This window comes from Triturus cristatus, chromosome 4_1 (genome assembly GCF_964204655.1).
Source record: "Triturus cristatus chromosome 4_1, aTriCri1.1, whole genome shotgun sequence".
Classification (NCBI taxonomy): Eukaryota; Metazoa; Chordata; class Amphibia; order Caudata; family Salamandridae; genus Triturus; species Triturus cristatus.
Genome location: NC_140585.1, coordinates 1,005,067,890 through 1,005,091,067, shown reverse-complemented (window position 1 = coordinate 1,005,091,067; position 23,178 = coordinate 1,005,067,890). Strand labels below are relative to the sequence as shown.

General features: G+C 43.5%; 1 long non-coding RNA gene across 1 annotated transcript in view; it reads left to right on the top strand.

The window, feature by feature from the left end:
- The first annotated feature begins 3,439 nt into the window (after window positions 1-3,439).
- LOC146855967 (uncharacterized) overlaps window positions 3,440-23,178 on the top strand; it is a 175,346-nt gene continuing 155,607 nt past the window's right edge. Inside the window, exon 1 of the long non-coding RNA XR_014981419.1 lies at window positions 3,440-3,493. This is a non-coding gene — a long non-coding RNA (uncharacterized LOC146855967). The remainder of the gene's footprint in view (window positions 3,494-23,178) is intronic.

Sequence of the window (23,178 nt, the reverse complement as noted above, 5' to 3'; positions counted from 1 at the left end):
CCTCCAGTGCGTGAGCACATCCTTTCATCACCTTTCTTCTCAGGTGGGCCCTCACGCATGACATGTAAGTTATAGGAAAATTAGAGGAGACATTCTCTTTCAGGCTCTGTTGTTGAGTTGCTGCCAAACTTGAATCTCCATTTTCCACCAGAGAACCAGTCACCCCACTCATTGGAGGACTGGATGCACACTAGACATGGGCACCCTTCTCTTCAAACAGGGTCTTCACTAGAAGCACTTTGGTGCGGTGAATTAGAAATACAGCCCAGTAACCAAACACCACTGGGGATGGTGTCAATAATAACACAAATAGTGTCATTAATGCTTATGACGCGTCATAGTGACTTAATGTACCTGCTTGCATCATTATTGTGTGAGTGTGACAGACTGCTGCCTCAGAGCTAGGGGTGAGGGCTTACCTGGGAGGGATGCAGATTCCTCTACTGTTGATTAGTCTAGAGCACAAGTGCATCAGTCCCAGCTCGGATAATTGATCCAGAAGTGTGCAGCTTGGCAATTACTAGACAAAGCTTACAAAGGACAATAAACAGAATGGCTAGGAGACACATCCACTCATTCTAGCAACAAAAGCAATGTAGACCAAGCCCACTCCTAAGGCCCTTCTTCCACTGAGAGACTACCCCACAACCGGAGTTTGAATCACACTCACTAGCTTATTGTTGTCTGCTCAGGTTGCAACACTTATTGTACTCACTCGGGCCTGCATCCTTAGCGAGAAAAAAGATTATAAACATGTACACAAACTCAAAGTGTGTGTTTGGAGTGGCAACTGACTTTGAGATTCTCTGTATCCAAATGGGATATTTGAAATCTGTGTGTACACCAATTAAAAATGGTCGATATGTACAGAATTTGTTGAATGCTTTGATGGTGCCCCAACAAGTTGCAGTTGTGACTACATAGCGGAAGCACATAGACAATTAAGAGACACTTCTTGCTACAAAGAACTAACCTCCAATCCGACATTTAAAATTCAAGGAGACCTGAAAAGAAAACTAGATACATGGTATACAAAAAACCTATTAACCCGCATGGAACGAGAGGAGCTCTACATAGAACATCCAACTATGCCAACACTCTATCTTCTACCTAAAATTCACAAAAATAAGACCAATCCACCAGGTAGACCAATAATTGCCGGTATCAATTCCATATGTTCTAAGTTGGGCGAATATGTTGACCACCAACTGCAACCTCTAATGAAAGACCTTCCATCATACATTCAGGATACGAAGGATATTCTCTTGAAATTGAACAATATTCCATGGAATGAGGACTGTCTCCTGGCTACGATTGATGTAGTAAGTCTTTACACATCAATTCGTCATCAAGATGGAATGGAAGCAGTACAAAAAGCATTATCGACCAAATCAGTTCATTTTTTAGAATCTAACCAAATGACCCTTGAAATGCTTCACTTCTGCCTGACAAACAATGTTTTCACATTCAACTCGAAATACTACCTACAAATCCAAGGCAGTGCGATGGGAGCCAAATTTGCGCCACCATACGCATGCATCTTTATGGGACTTGTAGAAAAATTCTGGTTATGGGATGACACTTTTGCGGAATATACCGCTTACATAACCTACTGGGGACGATATATTGATGACATCCTGTGCATCTGGCAGGGATCCGAGCACTTACTGAAAGTATTCTTACATAAGATCAACACCAACAGATGGAACATTCAAACCACGCATAATGTCTCACCAAATCAAATAGACTTCCTTGACATAACCATATATGTAGAGGACAATAAACTGCAAACGCGAACCTTCCGCAAACCTACCTCGATCAACTCAATACTCCAAGCAGACAGTTGTCACCCTAACAAAACAATTGATCACATCCCAAAAGGGGAATACCAACGCATGAGAAGGAATTGCAGCAAGTTGGATACCTTCAAAGAAAGCTCGAATCTCCTAAGTCAGAGGCTTCTGAATCGGGGATACCCCAAGAAACTCCTTGACAGCACATACAAGCACTGTGAAAATTTGTCCAGGGATGGACTCCTCAAACCCAAAGAGATTACTAGCAATGAGAGAGGGAACACAATCAGGTTCCTAACAGACTATCACAATGGACATCACCACATAAGGAAAGCCTTAAAAAGACACTGGCATCTTCTGACCTCCAATTCCTCACTAACCAACCAGATGGAAGAATATCCCCAAATGGGTTTCAGAACAGCCAAGAATCTCAAACAAATTCTATGTAAGTCTGAATTCAAGGACAAAAGGATCAAACCCAAAACAAATTTTTTGACAAAACCTCCTGGATTCTACACCTGCCACGATTGCAATGCGTGCAAACTGGGAGTCAATAAACAAACTGAATATAAACACGACCCCACTACTACCATTCGAATCAAAGATTGGATAACATGCACATCAACACATGTAATCTACATCATAATCTGTCCCTGCAAGAAATTCTACATAGGGAGCACGATTAGGCCGCTGAAAATCAGAATTTTGGAACACTATCGCAATATCAACAAAGAAGAGATAGGACCACCTTTAACTGAACATTTCCATGAGTTTCACCCACACCACAAGACTTTCAAATTCTTTGGTTTGGAAATTATCAAACCAGCGTCACGAGGAGGGAATCGTGAACTTACAATGAGACGCAGAGAGAGTGAACACATCATGCGCCTCAATGCGACAACCTTGGGTCTCAACAAAGATACAGAAATGCACTATTGGCTGTATTAAATCTCCCCGTTTGTTTCTCATGAACTAATACATAATAGCACTGACCCTAAAATAATCACTAACTTCCTTGCATGTAAGTCGCTCCTAGTTTCTTATCTGGCTATACCTTTTTACACTATGCTGCCTTTTTTCCTTTCCTTATTTCATTTACAGATTCCTTGATGTACTATTCAAACCAGTTGAAAACGCAATACGCTAAGTATGTCTCATATTATTCATTATCAAATAATTATTGCACTTTTCATTCACAAACTTTCTCCCTCACTTAGAGACCATACTAAATATTCTCCTCTGCCATCCCTAAATTTGATTTGTGCCTGTGTTTTCTTCTGCTATACAGTCTGGTTATCCTTTCAAACCTCAACACACTCTAAACAATCATTATTGACCCGTGATAGATTTATACTGAATCTCTATAATACTGCCTCTCTCTTTCACATCAGATACCAGAGAAACCGTTTTTTCTTTCCACTTTCATTTCAATTCATTTTATGTTCGTCTACTTTACGTTATGATCCTCCTTTTGCTATTATTAGCTTTCACAACTTTTTATTAAACAACCTAACCTCTGCTAAACTAATTTTTATAATATTACCGACATGATCATTAGTAACTAGTAACATAGTAACTCTTCAGTGGCCTCACTCACACGTCAGCATTCCTTTTTTTGCTGACGTCAATGCAATCTGAGCCTGAACCCTTCTGACAGCTTTGTTCTCCGAGACCGCAGAGACTCATTTACCCTCTAGCAGGTGAGAGAGGCCCGCTCCCTTTTTTTCCCCTTCTGGGACATGGAACTAAATGTGTTCGATAACAATTCACTCTGAACCAGTAACCTTTTATGTGGCTCATGTGCCACTGCTCATAATACCCTGAATTAATCCCAAGTTAAGCACGTTATTTTCGTCTTTTACCGCACTGGCTAACATTTTTCTGTGCAGCCTTTAATTACTATGTCTTACTCGAATGCCACCGATTTGGGACTTAGTAACATTATACCAATCACGCATTACCCATAACGCCACTGACTTTAAATTAGTAACGCTTTATATATAGCGCGCACTGTCACTTGCATCTCTCGTGACTTTTTCACTGGCAAAACTACCATATGCATCTCTCGTGACTTTTTACTGGTAAAATCACTACATGTTTTCTTATGTCAGTCTCAGTCATTACTGTACCAGCTATCATCACTCCGCACAGCCTTCAATTCCTTGCCTTACTCAAATGCCTCTGATATTGGATCTAGTAACACCACATTTAAGTAGCAACGCCCTATAAAGCGCGCACTGTTATTTGCATCTCTCGTGATTGTTTTCACTGGCAAAGCACCTTATGTTTTCTTACGCTCACATCCCCTTTGACTAGCACAATGCTCTGGCTCTTACAGCGTCCCTGCTCCCTTAATACCAAGCCCCATTCTGGCCCATCTTTAATAGAGACAACTATTAAATCTCAATTTGTGAGTGACTCTTTGAACCATTTGCTCTTCCATTTAGGCAGACCTTGCTCTCTACTGAAAACCAGTAAGCAGCCTTCCTCTTTTCACCTGTATAATTAAATGGGATACCCTGTGTTATTTGCTTGTCCCTGTGAATTTTCTCCTCATTTCGCCTGCAAATCTTCTTTTCCTTTAACTTTCTTCTCTGGTATCAGCACTAAATGTTCTATCTTCTCTCGGTGATATTATATATGTTTTGACGAATCTGCAGACTATGCGCCCTTCAACGTTTATCTCACCTTACCAATTACCTTCCAAAACTATCACACACTTCTTCTTTTCATAACTGACCCTTCTTTTTTCATTTTAGGACCCTATTAATCTTAAACATAACTAAAATAACATGTTTGGCTCTGCCCTGTTTATGCTGCTGCGCCTAGGAAATTGTCACTAATGATATGATTCTACTAAAACAGTAATGTATCAACACACCCTATATGGCATCTGTATTGATATTATGTCACCTATGTACATATTCACCTGCTATATGCTGTTCTATATGAAAACGAAATGTCACCCCTAATAAGCCCTTTGATCTCTTCTCTCCCTTTTGAACTATCGTCTCTCCTCTATCGTTTCTTTCCTTTCCTTCCCAACGTGTTCTCCATGTTTACTTCCCTTTCCCCCTGTGTTTCTCTTCCCTCCATCTCTCTCTCTTATCCCTCACTTTGAAATTTTTGACCCTTTGGTAAATCCACCATACTTTTTCGTTTTCTCTTTCTCCTTCACTTTTTTCACCCAACTTTGCACTTAACTTATCTTTATCTTGTGATTGTCAAATCATTTTAGCCTTGAAAAAGCCCACGGCCAATGGGCCACTAGGGCGAAACACGTGTCGGCTTGTTTGCTCTCTTTTCGCAATTTATATTTGCAAAACATCACAAGTATTTTCATTTTGAACCAAGTTTTTGACGTGGATTCTTCACTGATGTGGACCAATTAAGAAGGCACTACCCTCCACCATTTCGCAGTTGTGGAGTGTGCTACCCACCAAGCCCCACACAATGAAGTGTCCTAGGGGAATGTCCTCGCTGATTCAGCATCTTGAAAGGCAGCCTTTTGACAAACTACTAATTGTGCAATGTGTGATTGGAGAATTTGGAGGGCTTGTCTGTTGAGGCTTTGGCACGAAGGTGTTAGACGAGCCTCACAGGTAAATTCCACTAAGAGACTCATTGGGAGACAGCCCAGGGGAAGGCAGGAGTTTCTAGGTGAGTTTAAAACCAGTGGCCAGTTGCCTTGCACCTACTTAGTTGTATGGCTCCCACATTAATGGTTACAAGTACTTCCTTATTTAGACCCTCCTAATTTCGGATTAGAGTGGAGCTGTGGTTAAAGGTGGTTCTGCTTTGTATTAACTGTCTTCCGGAATGATGTGTGCAAGAAGATTTGTGTCACAAGAATGAACAATATATACAAAGCTGGTATGGAAGACGCCTCTAGTGTTTCAAAAGGGCTTAACCCTTTCCTCCAATCAAGAGCACGTGTGACTGGAGTCTTGAGCATTAGCAACTCAATTTACCAAATGTTTTCTTTCGAGTCTCGAACCTCAAAGTTTGTGAGGCCCAACAGATGGATTCTCACCCTAATCCCCATTAAAACTATTCCACAAGCAATTTGTAAGGCTCAGGATAATTTGGATATTGCTAGAAAGGAAAGAGCTTTTTTGTTAAATAAGATAAATTAACTTGGGCTCAAAAAGGAAATGCCTCCACTGAGTAGCACGTATAATGTGTAAGGCTTCATCCCTTTCCAATTCCACCATTAACCCCTAGTAAAGTAGGGGTGCCTAGGGCCTGTAAATTAAAGGTGACTAGTGGGCCTGCAGCACAGATGGTGCCACCCACTTAAGAAGCCCTTTAAGCATGTCTCAGACCTGCCATTGCAGCCTGTGTGTGAAGTTTTTAAATTTGCCATTTCGGCATCATAGAAAAGAAAAACCTTTTGCCAGGCCCAAACCTTCCCTTTTCATACATATGTCACTCCTAGGGTAGGCCCTATACTGTCCAAAGGGAAGGATGGTGTGTATTTGAAAAGTTGGACATGTATTTTTAAACTTTACATGTCCTGGAATTGAAAAACTCTTACATTCATTTTTCACTTCTGCAAGGCTGTTCTGTCCTGTAGGATAACAATTGAGTTGCCTTATTACATTTAACAAGCAGTAACTAATTAGGAGCAGGTAGACAGGTCGAGTTTGGTATCTAAAGAATTGTAATTAAAAGCCATCTTGTTAGTCACAATTCTGAAAATGCTACTTTTAGAAAGTTGGCAGTTTCTTGCTCTCACCATTTGGTGCCTGCAACCTGTCCTTGGGTCAGAACACTAGGTGTAGCTGGCAGTTGGCCTTTGTGTATTGATCCCAGAGAGAAAGACAAGGGGAAGATAGGTGTTGACAGGATGGGCCACTTTGAGTAAAGGGGGGGCCTGTACTACATGTACACAAGTCATGTAAATTAAATGGTACTAGTGGACTTGCATCACTTATTGTGCCACCCAGTTGAGTAGCCCCAGATTTGTTATTACAGTTTTGAAAGTGCCACTTTTTGAAAGTTGGTATTCTCCTGTCATACTCATTTAGCGCCTGCAGCCTGTCTCTGGGTCACATGACTGGGTGTAGCTGACTGTTGGGCTTTGTGAATTCCTCCTAGATAGCCACACACAATAGATTGCTTAGGTGTGCCTGGATGGGCCATCACTGGCAGGATGGGATGGCAGAGCTGGGCACAGCCCTTCTCACACCTTACTAGGCTGTGTCTTGCCTCCACACAAAGGGCTGCATACAGCCTGTAGTTAGTCTGGAACCAGGGCAGGGGAGACAAAAAACCAAACCAGCTATTCAATACACTTATGGACCTGTGGAGACTCTGCTAGGAAGAAGGACTGTGCTGCTGAAAGGCCTGGCACTGGACCGCTGCCTTGTTGGACTGCTGCCTTGCTTGATTTGGACCTGCACCTGAACCCAGAACTCCCACAGTAACTCCAAGGGCTAGTCTGCTGGCCTCCTGTTCAGAGCCGCAGTGACATAACAGGCTTTCAATCACCTTACCCGGCACCCAGATCCAGCTGGAGCCAGCTTTTGATCCCCAAGTGGTGCCCCTCAGATCCTGAACCCTTGTTGGAGCTTCAGAGAGACTGAATTGAAGTTTTGTGGCTCCTCACAAACCCAAACAGGTCCTTTGGCACTGAAATCTTGTCTCTTGCTTAGCCCGCCAACACAAAGTTCTGCCAGCCCGACCCTTTGTGTTACAGCATCAATTACTTGTGAGGGGCACCATTGCGAAGCTTTGGCCCTACCGTTACCGACGTCAACAGGATCTTTGCGCTGCAGTTATGCCTGTCTGCAACATAGGATCGCTCTTTGTGCTACATCAATGACCTCCCGGGATGCTTCCCTGCTTCTCCCAGCCCCCTCCACCAAGAACAGGACTCCATGTGCTGAACTGAGAAGGTAAATTTTCAGCAGAACTAATCTTATCCCTAACTCTGCTATGGCTGGTCTGAAGCTCAGCTACGAAAGGAGGAGGGTTATGCATGGGGCTAGCCACCCCATCATGTAAAAATCCTACCTTCAGAAATCTCAACTAAAAGGCATCCCAGCTTTGTGTAGAGAGAAATCTTCTTCACTAAGAGCAATGATGTCTTTTGGTGAAGGCCAAATATCCCTGAAAGCCTCAAAACCGATCCACCTTCTTTTGACCAGGGTTATCAACTTTGGGATATGGAACTTGAGCACCATGCATAAGACAGCCAAGACAGCCAAGACTGCCCAAGTGGCAATAGAGATGAAAAAATACACCCTTACCCTGCTTGGCATCAGCGAGACCAGATGGACACAGTGAGGACTGAAAAGACTGACTCCAGGAGGTATTCTACTGTATTCTGGAAAGGAGGAAGAGAATGCCCCACATACTCATGGAGTACCACGAATGTTAATACCAACAGACAACTGAGCTCTGATTGGATAGGTAGCCTGCAGTCCCAGAATCATCAAAGTGACCGTCCACACACAGAAAAAGAGGATCAACACAAATGTTATCTAGTGCTATGCACCTACCAATGATAGCAAGTAAGATGAGAAAAAACAAGTTTACAACCTATAGAAATGCCTTGAGAGAGACATCGCCATACTGATGGGGACCTCAATGCCAAGATTAGAAGCGACAACACAGCGTGTAATGAAATCATGGGCAACCATGGCCTTGATGGTCTTTCTGACGTGAACGAGAGTGGTAAAGGGCTTGCAGATCTCTGTGCCCTGAACAGTCTGGTGATAGGTGGTAGTGTATCCCCACACAAAATAATGCACAAGGCAATGTTGGTATCACCAGACCATTCAATAGAGAATCAAATCAACCATATCTGCATTGCCAAGAAGTTCTGGAGGTCCCTGTAGAATGTGAGAGTGAAGAGAGGAGCAGACATGGCATTGGACCATCACCTTGAAGGAGCAAGTCTAAGTATAAAGCTGAAGGAAGCATGTATGGAATTTACAAACCAATGCCCGCGATATAACACTACCCTCCTCAAAGATGCACAGTAACTGAGTGAATAATCAGTAACCGTAAGTATCAAGTTTCAAGTGCTGCAAGAACTAGAGAGGGTAACAGAGACCCAGACAGTGGGAGAAGATCAAGGAAACAGTAACATCAACCTGCCAGGAGTCACTGGGTCCCAAGAAACACCAGCATAAAGAATGGATCTCCAGTCTCTGTAATATCCAATAGAGAAATAAAAAGAAAGCTGCATTCAATACCAGCTGAACAAGAGCAGAAAAAGAAAAAGCTCAAGGCAAATACACCAAAACCAACAAGGAAGCAAAGAGTAGCTTAAGAGCAGACCAGCGAAGATTCATCAATGGTCTTGCCACAGAAGCCCAGGAAGCAGCAAACCAAGTAAACTTGAAAGAACTCCTCAGCATTACAAGGAAACTCTCTAGAAGATACAGCAAGCCAGAAACACATGTTAAACACAAAGTTGGGAAAACAGTTATGGGTAACGAAGGCCAACAAAAAAGGTGGGTGGAGCACTTTGAAGAACTTCTGAACCAACCCGTGCCTCAGTCTCCACAAGACATACAGCCAGCTGACAAGGGCGTGCCAATTGACTGCAGTAGACCAACCAAGAAATACGGCTAGCCATCAAACATCTGAGAAACGGGAAGGCAGCAGGACGCAACAACATTCCTGCAGTGGCACTGAAGGCAGACTTTGAAACTTCAGTAGACATGCTCTACCTCACGTTTGGAAGGATATGGGAAGAGGAAAAGGCGGGGTCAGACTGGAATGAGGCATATCTCAGCAAAATCCCCAAGAAAGGTGACCTGAGTTACTGAGCAAACTACAGATGGATAACTCTTCTACCAACGCCAGGCAAAGTGTTCAGCAGAGTGATCCTCAACACAATGAAGGAACAAGCTGACAATCAGTTGCGAGATCAAAAAGCTGAACTTCCACATAAATAGATCATGTACAGACCAGATAGCAACACTGTGCATCATCGTTGAACAGTCAATGGAATGGAACTCCTCCATCTATGTCATCTTCATCGACTATGAGAATGCATTCAACAGGGTGGACAGAGAGACCCTTTTGAAACTCCTTCTCCTCTATGGTGTGCCAGATAAACTCGTAAGAATCATCAGGAACTCTTTTGAGGGAATGACTTGCAAGATATTCCATGGAGGACAACTCACAGAAGCCTTCCAAGTGAGGACCGGAGTCCGCCAGAGTTGTTTGTTTTTGCCTTTCCTCTTCTTACTGGCCATAGACTGAATTATGAAGACATCCACAGCAAAGAGAAGAAATGGGATCCAGTGGACACCTTGGACACAGTCAGGCGACTTGAACTTTTTAGACAACCTGGCCCTACATTCCCGTACCTATCTGCAGATGCAATAAAATACTGACAAGGTGGCGGCCATATCTGCACAACCTGGCCTCAAAATTGACAGGAAATAACAAGATCCTGAAGGCTAACATTGCTAGCACAACTGCAAACACTCTTGCAGGTGATCCATTGCTGTCTGTGACGAGCAGGGCAACTCAGACGCCGACGTCAAGGCAAGAATCGTCAAAGCAAAGGATGCTTCAATCATCTAAAGAAGATATGGAGTTCTAAGGACCTAATGTTACACACCAAGATTAGGCTTTTTGACACCAGTATAAAATCGGTCCTTCAGTACAGAGCAGAAACTTGGAGGACAACAGTGGTCACCATCAACAAAGTGTGGTAAATATTTCGTTACCGGTACTATTTTTTATGCGGTAAAGTCTATTAAGAACAACTCAGTAAAATGAGAGGCAGAATCCGTGGTATTAGAGGTTTTAAAAAGGCTTTATTCCTATACAAAGGAATACAATTCGAATTGTAGGCATTCTATTCCATCACCACAAAAGTTCAGGAAGGAAGGGCAATACATTATTGACAAGTAATCATTTTTATAGAAAAGGCATTACAGTGAAACAGATGCAGTAGGCGTAACAACTGATAAGACAAAATAAAATATGCATGCGTAACTAGAATAGGCGTAACTAGAAAACGTCATTATACATGATGTCACAAGTAGGTGGATCCATAAGAGAATCCTGCAATGTCAGCAGAAATATTTGGCAGAGATGCGCGCGCAGCCGCATGACGTGTGATTGACGTGCAACTAGAGGGTGAAGGGGACTTGACATTTAGCTCTACATGTGGAGACAGAAGTCTGGGGTTATGTCAACCTAATCCCAAATCATATCTAATATCCTATGTTTAAAGAACTGTGTTATCCAAAAAGAGAGGTCTCTTAGGATAGAATCTATTCTATACTGACTATACTGACTGTTAGTGCGTGTACAAGCGTCTAAGTGTCTACACTAGATGCGAGAGGGTAGGAATATTCCATGGTAACGGGTCTATGAATTACTTGCATGAGGGCAGCGAGGCCTGGCCCTTTGCACGGTAGCTGGAGGAATGTTTACCTAAACTACTAGACAGGAATGCATCGGATGAGGAGCGGAGGAGATAATCTTGAAGGTGAAATACAGTTTTTGGCAGGCGACGGGCTGGATCAGGCACCGTTAGCCGCGCAGGGAGTAGGACAAATTTCATGGTCACAGATGCAGGCTCAGACTGGAGCTTTCAGAGGCAGAAGGCAGGAAAAGGCTTGATGACAGAATTCGGGCCTACTCGCCTGAATCTGTAAAATGTGGAACGTGAACCACATAAAGTCGGTGGCCTTTCATACTTAGGAAAGGAATATCTGACCCATTCATGGTGGATCTGAAAGAGGACATGTTGACGGTGGACGCACATATATTTGCGTCTTCAAAACTGGAGCAGGAGGGAACATACATGTACTTATAGCATGCACATGGAGTCGTTGGGGTCTATGATAGGGGACATAACTGATCACAAAATCCATATTTCCTCATTCCCTCCTTGTCCCCTACGGACCCTCAGGAGATATCGATCTTCATCAATCCATCGATCTGTTCATATAGCATCATTTGTTCTTCCTTCTTCTTTCGGAATCTTGAGCGAAAACTTGGATGTGGGATACACGAGGTGGCACACAGACCACAAATCGCTGGCCCACATTGTAGACATAAGCAGCAACTGAATAGTATGAGAAAGCCAATACCTAGGAAGGAGAGCATTCTCCATCCCCAGGCTGACAACACGCCCCAGAACCAACCGGACCAAGTCCAGGTGCCTGGACTCTGGTGTATCTGGCTTACAATCTTATGAAGGCGGGTTATGGCTTTATATACTGACGGCGAATTTTCTGGTATGAAAATGCAACAACTTGATCCGATGACCCTACAAGCTCCGCCCCTATCGGCCAGGATGACGTCAAGGACAAGACGATTTTGAAGCACAACAATCCGCATAGCAGACTGCTGTTCTGTTAAATTGCCTAAGGCGGAAATAGTTTCGTTCACTACTGCTTCAAGGGTTCTGGTTAATCTACGTATCAGCTTACTATTAGTGACTGTACCTATATAGGGAAAGAAACCCTTATTGAAATCTGTGTATTTTTCCCATGCTGTTTCAGTGTAATCGACAATTGGGAGATCTCTCTGCTGTCTATTGTGTACTAAATGGGTATTTCTGTGATAATCAGGAGGGGCTAGGAAAACAGGTGGTAGAAGGAATGCTATGTAACAGGTACCATCCCAATCTAAAGGTAGACGTATATATGCGGTCTGGCCACATATAAAGTAGGAATGACGAGAAGCTCTAAATGCAGACTTGCCTTGATCACTGAATTTTATTACAGTGGTGCATTTACTATGGCCCATGTGTATGGAGCCATTCTTTCTTATACATAATTCCCCTTTTACTGGGAATACTGACATGGCGGGCAAGATTGGTGTAGCTTCAGATTCAACGTTCAGGATCATAAGGTTAAGTGTAAAATTACCTAATCCATATACTTCATTTTCTAGATCAGTTCCTGTTCTTTTGGGAAGTCCCTCCTTGTTAGGGTAGCAGACTTTAAGCAAAACTAAGTTCAGGTTTCCCCATACCCAGTTGTCTTGATAAACTGCGGAATTCGAATCTAGGGAATTAATCAAACTAAACCATGCTCCACAGGAGCCATTGTGTGTGAACGGATAGGGAAAGAGGGGCAAAACTCCCTTATAGTTCTGATAGGGAGGGAGTCGGCCACATATCCAACAATTTGTGGCATTGCTGGTTTGATGGGAATGATGTAGCATACTAATGAAAGTGTTATTGCGCAGCGCAAATCTATAAGACAATTCATGTGGAGGTAATTCACTAAAAGAATGTTCTGCAGTTATATTATAAGCACGCTTAGGAATAGGGTAATACATGTGCAATAGGATGCTGACAATGATGATCAGAAGACTTAGAAAAAACAAAATTAATAATGTTACTGTGCAGTGACTACGAAATGATTTACAATACGCATGCTTCTTGAGCAGCATCTGATGATTTCTTTCTCTATTCCGGTCTAGAGGATACATGTCAGAGACAAATTCAACCGATTCACCTTGGAGAGGACTTAAACAATCAAATTGTCTGACTTACTAGACCTCAATTTTAGTTTATAAAGTTCTGGTTTTGTTAATTCAGCCAAGGGAAGCTTTGAGTCTGTCTGTGAGGGAATACAGGGTTGAGTATCTACACTGGATGGTAGTCCATAAAATTTCTTGATATGACTCGAGTGCAACCACCCTTTCCTTCCCTCGATTTTCACAGCTGTCCTTGTGGTGAGTAGAACCAACTTCGGTGACTTCCACCTAGGATCCAGTTGGGTCTTCCGGTCAAAATTCCTGACCAGCACCAGGTCCCCCGGAACCACGTCATGGGGTTTCACCTCAGTATTGTCGGGAAAAGCTGCGGATACCTGTGAACGACAAGATTGTAGTGCAGACATCAAGGAAGCCAGGTAATCTGTCAGCATATTACAGTCAACATCAGTGATTTTACGAGGTATAGGCGTCCCCCACATATTTGGTGGTCTACCGAAGATCACCTCATACGGGGATAGCCCTGTTCGAGAATGTGCTACCATTCTCATGTAAAAGAGCGCAACTGGTAAGGCTACTATCCAATCGACCCCTTTTTCTCTACATATTTTGGACAATCTAATTTTCAGAGTTTGATTATGACGTTCCACGAGACCTGCCGCCTCGGGATGTCGGACACAGTGGAATTTCCATTGGTAGCCTAATAGAAGTGAAACGTGTTTCATTAGTTCGGATGAGAACGGCTGGCCGTTATCTGAGTAGACAACACGTGGTAAACCGTACCGTGGGAAGAATTCTCGAACTAACTGTTTGGCAGTAGTCGGGGCAGTGTAATCTGAAACCGGGTATGCTTCTGTCCAACGGGAAAGAGCACAGACAACTACGAGAACATATTTGAATCCTCGACATCGTTCCATCTGGATATAATCCATCTGGAGGACTTCAAAAGCATGATCGGGAGTTTGGAATCCACCCTGCTCTATGGGGATGCTTTTACCTGGATTAAACTGACAACATATCATACAGGTACGAACTTTTTGTTTCGCTGCGGCTCGCAAGTGTTTGTTGAACCAAATGTGTTGAATGCTGTCTAGCATAGCTTTTTCTCCTAGGTGCGCTGGACTATGTATTGTGTTAATGATGACTTGGACCATTGAGTCGGGAAGAAACCATATAGATTTTTCCTTCGTCATCCATCCTTGATCTGTTTGGATCCCTCCTAATTCAGTCCATTTCTTTATTTCTTCTGGTGTAGCATGTGTCTGTATGTCAATTACATCAAGGGCGGGATCCTTAACTGTCATGCAATGTGTTGGTGTCAGGACTATTGTTTTTGTCATGTCAGTTGTGCGAGTCTGATTCTGAGCAGTCTGTTTAGCTGTTCTGTCAGCTAGGTCATTACCCTGAGAAATAATATCGGTAACCTTTGTGTGGGCTTTGCATTTCATAATCGATATTGCAGTAGGTAGATGAATGGCGTCTAATAGGGCTTGAATGAGGGGTCCGTGTTGGATGTGGGCACCGTGAGAAGTTAAATAACCTCTCTCTCGCCACAGTACGCCGAAGTCATGGACGACTCCGAATGCATAACGTGAATCTATGTATATGTTGACTTTTTTATTTGTGACTTGAATACAGGCTTGTGTCAGAGCGATGAGCTCTGCTGCTTGAGCTGACAAAGTGTTAATACAATTTGTTTCAATGACTTCAGTGTCTGTTGTGACTGCGTAAGCGGCCACTAACTCTCCTGTACTTGTTCTCATACATGACCCATCTACATATAATGTCAAGTCTGGATCTGACAAAGGGATGTCTGTCAAGTCTTGTCTGGGTTTCGTCGTGATAGTAATGACTTCGACACAATCATGTGCCAATGGATCTGTTCCGCCTACTGGTAACAGTGTGGCAGGATTTAACGTATTACAACGTCTGATTTCTATGTGTGGCTGAAACAATGTCAATTCGTAACCGGTGAGTCTTGCTATAGTCAAGTGTTGTGTTTGTGTGCGGTTCAAGAGAACCTCTACTGCGTGTGGTACTTGTACTGTCAATTGATGTCCTAACACTATGGCATCGCTTTGTCTGATTGCTAAAGCTGTTGCTGCCACTGATTTCAGGCACGCTGGAAGAGCCTGAGCTACTGGATCTAATGTACTAGAGAAATAAGCACATGGTTTGTGTGATCCTGCTTGTTCCTGAGTGAGTACTGACAAAGCAGTACCTTCGCGTTCTGTAACAAAGAGTGTAAACTGTTTACTGTAACATGGTGTTGCTAGGACAGGTGCTTGACATAAAGCTTTCTTTAAGCTTTCAAAGGCATGTGTATGTTCTGGAGTCCAAGGGAGGACAGTCGGTGTGGCTGCCTCCTGTGTTGTCAACTGGATGAGTGGTTTTGCTAGAAATGCATATTGAGGGATCCACTGCCTACAGTATGAAGTGAGGCCTATAAAAGCCTGCACCTCCTTTTGTGTCTTGGGTGGTGGCATGTTAACAATTAACTGGATGCGATCGGGTGTAAGCTGCCTTCCCTCCTTGGACAGCGAGTGCCCAAGATAAACAACTCGCTGGACACAGAATTGCAGCTTGGAAGGGGACACCTTGTGCCCCTTGTCAGCCAGAAATTTCAAAACCGTCAGTGACGCTGTTTCACATTCATGTTCGCTTCGGGCGGTGATCAGCAGATCATCGACATATTGAAGCAAGGCAGTGTTAGCTGGCATGTGTATACTGTCAAGTTCTCGTTTCAGTGCTTGGCTATAGATGCTGGGGCTTTCTGTAAATCCTTGAGGTGCGCGTGTGAATTTAAAACTTCGTCCATTTAAACTAAAACCGAAAAGATATTGACTTTCCGGATCAATTGGGACACTAAAGAAAGCATTCTTGAGATCAATTACAGTGAAAAACGTTGCTTCTGAGTCAATAGCTGTGAGTAATGAGGAGATATCTGGGACCACAGGGTATTGTGGTACAATGCATTTATTTAATTTGCGCAGATCAATAACTAATCGATATACTGGTGGTGCTTTTGGATCCGTTCTTTTAAGGATCGGAATTATCGGGGAATTACATACATTGGAGTCAGTTTCCACAACCACTCCTTGGGCAATAAGCTCGTCAATGATTTGCAGTAAAGCCACTACAGCATCTGGAGGTAACTTGTATTGTCGCATTCGTGGTAGTACCACTCCTGTCTTTAGTGTGACTCGATATGGTGTAATGTTCATGCAACCAACATCAGTGGGGCCTTGTGCCCATAAATGTGTAGGTAAATTCTGCAATCGGTAATCTATGTCTCTGGATACGTAGTGACCTTTAAAGTCACGTAAAAATAGTCGTACTCCTTCCGGAGAGCAACATATTATGGCTCCTAGAGCTTTCAATGTTTTTATACCTAACAAGTTTTCTGGACATGATTTAGTAAGCAATAAATCTGTAGTACGTGTTAATGGACCGACTGTAAGTGGAAGAGGTTGTGTTACGTCATTTATTATCGGTTTTCCTGAGAATCCAAGGGAAATATTTTGTGAGCCTGAGAGGGGTGCCCCTGGAACTTCACTGCGTCTTATAGTTGTTCTGCTTGCCCCTGTATCAAGTAAAAACTTTCTGTCTTCCCCTAATAGTTCACTATGTACATAAGGTCCCTCTTGGTCTACAGGAACCTCTATAAGGGGTAAGCCAACTTCCCTCTCTAGGCTATCTCATGAGTATCGCTGATAATCGGGATAATCTGTTTGTGCATACTGATACATTTGTTGTGGTGTTGCTTGAGTTGCAGCAATAGGCTGCGCTTGTGGTGGTACTACGATCTGTTGTGGAGCTGCCTGTTGCGGAGCTAGTTGTTGCGGAACTAACCTAGGTTGTGCCTGCTGAGGCATTTGTTGTTGATTCTGATCCTGTCTTAGTTTCGAAAAGAGCGGCATTTTTAGACCTTATTACTAGAACACACTTTATAAAAACACAATAATGAACAGTCATTCACACCACAGTATATAGAACGTATTTCAAAACATTTAACACTTAACAGTTTTACGAACAATGATAACTAATAGAAAACTAGTTACTGACATAATACTGACACTAGATAATACTTATTTATATTTATTTATATGCAAAACATACTATATATACTGCTAAACAGTACAGATACACTGCTAAAACAGTGCAGACCGGATTTGTGTACCCAAACCCGTCTTGACCGGCACAGACTATGTGCACGTTAAATGCCTCCCCGGTAATGGTACTCACCGGGTAGCTCGGAACGGAAGGCCTCGGAACGGAACTGAAACTGGACCGGACTGGACTCGACTCGACTGGACTCGGAACTTCGGAACCTGGTGGGTCTCTGTATACCTCGGATCTTGCTCTCTCAGCTAGGCTCTGGTCGGGATACTTCGCACTTCTCACCGCCTCGTCTGGGTGTTGATCGCAGCCTCAGTCGTCCCCGCTTGGCCGGAGGGAGATACAGGAAATCCTGCAGGTACGCGTTTTTGTCCGTTCAGCTGTGGCAGGAGACCGGGCCTGCAACGCACCGCCGGCGCGTGAGATGAGAAAGTGTCCCTATTCGGGCGCCAATTTATGTGGTAAATATTTCGTTACCGGTACTATTTTTTATGCGGTAAAGTCTATTAAGAACAACTCAGTAAAATGAGAGGCAGAATCCGTGGTTTTAGAGGTTTTAAAAAGGCTTTATTCCTATACAAAGGAATACAATTCGAATTGTAGGCATTCTATTCCATCACCACAAAAGTTCAGGAAGGAAGGGCAATACATTATTGACAAGTAATCATTTTTATAGAAAAGGCATTACAGTGAAACAGATGCAGTAGGCGTAACAACTGATAAGACAAAATAAAATATGCATGCGTAACTAGAATAGGCGTAACTAGAAAACGTCATTATACATGATGTCACAAGTAGGTGGATCCATAAGAGAATCCTGCAATGTCAGCAGAAATATTTGGCAGAGATGCGCGCGCAGCCGCATGACGTGTGATTGACGTGCAACTAGAGGGTGAAGGGGACTTGACATTTAGCTCTACATGTGGAGACAGAAGTCTGGGGTTATGTCAACCTAATCCCAAATCATATCTAATATCCTATGTTTAAAGAACTGTGTTATCCAAAAAGAGAGGTCTCTTAGGATAGAATCTATTCTATACTGACTATACTGACTATTAGTGCGTGTACAAGCGTCTAAGTGTCTACACTAGATGCGAGGGGGTAGGAATATTCCATGGTAACGGGTCTATGAATTACTTGCATGAGGGCAGCGAGGCCTGGCCCTTTGCACGGTAGCTGGAGGAATGTTTACCTAAACTACTAGACAGGAATGCATCGGATGAGGAGCGGAGGAGATAATCTTGAAGGTGAAATACAGTTTTTGGCAGGCGACGGGCTGGATCAGGCACCGTTAGCCGCGCAGGGAGTAGGACAAAGTTCATGGTCACAGATGCAGGCTCAGACTGGAGCTTTCAGAGGCAGAAGGCAGGAAAAGGCTTGATGACAGAATTCGGGCCTACTCGCCTGAATCTGTAAAATGTGGAACGTGAACCACATAAAGTCGGTGGCCTTTCATACTTAGGAAAGGAATATCTGACCCATTCATGGTGGATCTGAAAGAGGACATGTTGACGGTGGACGCACATATATTTGCGTCTTCAAAACTGGAGCAGGAGGGAACATACATGTACTTATAGCATGCACATGGAGTCGTTGGGGTCTATGATAGGGGACATAACTGATCACAAAATCCATATTTCCTCAAAAGTCCTGACCTTCATCAACACTTACCTGAAGAAAATCCATCAAATCCGCTGGTCAAACACCATCTGCAACAACGACCTATGGCAGCAGACTTTCCAACCCCCTTCTCATTAAAAAATCATGAAAAGACCCTGGGGCTGGATAGGTCACACTATCTGCAAGCCCGTATCAAACCCCACCAGGGAAGCCCTGACCTGGAACCCTTTAGGGAAAAGGAAAAGAGGAAGGCCAAGAAACACCTGGTGCAGAGGCCTCAAGGCTGACTGCAAGGAGATGGGTTACACCTGGAGTCAGAGTGAAAGAAAACTCAAAGAGAGAGGTGGCCTCTAGAACCTCTGGAAGCTTCCTCAATTTGAAAGTGGGCACCAGGTATAAATATTGGACCTGTAGACCTAACTCTTCAATGCACTTCTGGACATGTGGAGGCTGTGAGGAAGAAGGACTGCTGTGCTGCTGAAAGGACTGCCACCTTGCTAGAATGCTGCCCTGTTGTTCTGTCCTGCTGCTCTGCTGCAGTCTTGCTTGTGTGATAAGGACTAAGCCTTCATATCTAGACCCAGAAACCCAGAGTGGCTCCATGGGCTGGTTGGCTGGCCTCCTGATCAGAAGTCTCAGGGCCAGAACAGGCTGGAACAACCTTGAGCCCAGCACTTGGACTCTGCCATCTGTGAGTCTTGCCCTCCCAAGTGGTGCCTGTGTTGTGTTTGCACTTTTTACTGTTTGAGTACTGCATATTTGAGTGCATTACAAACTGTCTAAATACGGGGAGATCCATAAAAGCTAGTTTGTTCAGAAAACAACTTAATAGTAAAATCTCAACACAATTTCAAGAGTTACAAGAATGCACTCATTTGGAAGGAGTTTTACTTTTACTTAGCAATGAGTTATCTACGGTTTCATTTGGTGTGATGTTTCACTGTTTGAATAACTACTTTTTTCTGTTTAGGAAAGTAACTTATATAGGGGCGGGCCTACTGGGGCTTTCTGAGTAATATACGGAGTTTGAATGTCCCGTGAATGAAATCAACTTGCTATTATTATGTTAATGATTAGTTCACATTTCATTCATGCAGTATTTCTATTATTGCATTTAATTTTAACGGTTGGGCTCCAGTCTGTTCGAACTTTAGTCTTAAACATAGATGAGGTCCGTAAAAAAATTGAATTTAGAATGTGATTAAAAACATAGAAATTCAGTGTAACTTCCCCAGAGATTAAAGTGTTGTTATATATAGGTTTGATCACGCAGTGGAAGATCCGTGGATCCAACAAATCTAAAGATAAGATCTGAATAACTGCAACCACATGAAAAAAGATGTAGCGATAGAAATTTTAGGACTTAGGGACACAGTTCTCTGTCCTGAAGAAAAGGAACGAAAAAAAATATAGGGGGCAGGGTAGGAATACCCTGCCCCCTGTGCCTAGTTGAAAGGCCTGGTACCCAGACCCCAATCCTCCACACCTAGGCCAAAAACAGTATTTTTTAATGGCGACCGTTGAGGATCCAAAGATCGTCAGACCTGTTTACAAAAAAAAAAAATGTTGCGTCCCGTCTTTTCTACTTTCACTACCTCTGGGTGGGCCAGGGCTGGGGGATTGATTTTATTATTAATGAAGGAGATAGGGGCATGCAGCCCCACTCTCCAATCCCATATCTGGCCCCAGGGACCACATACCCTGGGGTCACATTCCATTGTTTTTGGGAGGGGACATATGGCCCCTTTTTCCAGGCCTTTGCGAGGCCCGAGGGCCCCATCTCCTCAGAAGTCAGAGTCAGAAGCAATGTAAGGGTTGTTAAAGGTGTGTGGGTGCCCTGTTCTCACCTGGTGAGAACAGGATTTCACTTCCTGCAAGACCACGGGCTGGGAGTTGAAGTTCTCCGTCCATGCACTCTTGCAGGCAGGGAACTGCATTGTCCCGGGGGATACGGCCCCTGGGACACTGCTGCTATTGGTCCCAGGAGATTGGAGGTCCCTGAAACTACTGGGTGTTTAGGGGTGGGCGGTCCCACGTCCCCTCGCCCAAAAATCAATTCGACCCTGGGGGATGGCACCCTCAGGACATTTCAAGAGTCTGTTAGGGGGTCCACTTCCCTTTAAAAAATTATTCTGCTCTGGGGGATGGATCCCCGGGGAATTTATAAGGGCTCCCCCCTATTAAAAATTATCAGCACAGGGGAATTTGGTCCTAGGGCCCTTAAGTAGATCAGACTGCATGCCCACTTTTCCAAAATATAAACGTTGCTGGGGGATGGGGTACTCGGGCCTTCAGAAGGCTTGCGTAGGGGGGCTGTATGCCCCCTTCCCACATAAAATAAAAATAGTGAATTTTAAATGAGCCACTCATTTCATATTCACTGCTCCAGCTAGGGGACACCCAATAATGCCCTGCAAAGGCTTTTTTAAATACTTTTTGATTCTGGTGGAGGTGGCCCTAAAGGTGGCAGAGGCACCACCAAGCTTTTTAAAAAAAATGTTGTGGGGGGCTGCAGTGTGTGAGCCCTCTTAAGAATAGTAGTGGGCCTGTGAAATAAAGAAGAAGGCCTGCACCTGCTGCTGAGACCTGTGAGGAGAACCGTAAGGGCTGGACCTGCTCCCACTTGTATCCAGGACTAAGAAATAGACTTCAAAGGTATGGTAGTTGACTTCCTGTTAAGCCACAGAGACACAAAGCTACAAGGATCTCATATTCCTGAAAGAGCCCAGCTAACTAGCTCCAACTGGATATGCCCTGAACTATGCTGACTTCTTCTTCTAGAGTGTGTCCTGACCCCTAAGTTCCTGAGTTCCGAGAACCCTTGACGGTGTCAGAGTACACTCTTCCTGCTTAACCCTAAAATCTGGGACTTAGAAACTTTTTCAAGACGTTTTAAGCCAAACTGACAAAGGTGCGTTGCCGCTGGGCCAAAGATTCAGGTTGCTTCCACTGTGAGCTTTTCTCAGCAGCAAATCCGTTTCAGTGTGATATTGCAGGGAAGGTATCAAGCGCTGTGGAGTCCTGTTCCATTACAGCTTTGAGGTCTTGCCCCGCTGGAGGAATCCAAGCTCCAAAAAAGTGACTGAATGTGAAGATTGAAATCTTCACTGGGTGAAGGTGGCAAAAGTATCCGACTGACAAGGGCCCTTCCTTGGGCGCAAATGTTTTATTTCTCCCACTTGCTTTCCCGCCAAAAGTCAGTGGCTTCACCCGGAGTTCATCTGATGGCTATTCAACCTCTTGGAACCCAACTACTAGTAATCTGCTGACTTTGAGGACGGCAGTTGGACATTGTGTATGATGAAAATAAGGCAGTCCTAGAGCATTCATCATTGCATGCTCAAAAAGATGTGCATTGATTGTTATCGGTCAACGAGGAGAGTTGAATGAGGTTTGCAGGGAAAAATTACCATACCATTGAACGCTGTGGGAAATAATTCACTCCTTTGTGATCCACATTGAGACACATAGAAAAAATTCACACTTACACGCTGTCGAATGTTGTTGATATACGATCTATCAATCAATCAATAAATAATAACCTTTATTCGGGAATATTAATAGAATATTAATTTTTAACCCCTACACTATCCAACACTTACCCTACTGTTGCACCCCCTGGAGTTAGAATAGTAATTTTTAACCCCTACACTATCCAACCCTTACCCTACTGTTGCACCCCCTGGAGTTAGAATAGTAATTTTTACCCCTATACTATCCAACACTTACCCTACTGTTGCACCCCCTGGAGTTAGAATAGTAATTTTTACCCCTATACTATCCAACACTTACCCTACTGTTGCACCCCCTGGAGTTAGAATAGTAATTTTTACCCCTATACTATCCAACACTTACCCTACTGTTGCACCCCCTGGAGTTAGAATAGTAATTTTTACCCCTATACTATCCAACACTTACCCTACTGTTGCACCCCCTGGAGTTAGAATAGTAATTTTTACCCCTATACTATCCAACACTTACCCTACTGTTGCACCCCCTGGAGTAAGAATAGTAATTTTTACCCCTATACTATCCAACACTTACCCTACTGTTGCACCCCCTGGAGTAAGAATAGTAATTTTTACCCCTATACTATCCAATACTTACCTTAAATGCAATGTAACATTATGCGTTGTAATGGTATGCGTTGTAAAGGTAGTATGCGATGTAATGGAATGCGTTGTAGTGGATGTTGCGTTGTAAAAATTGCGTTGTA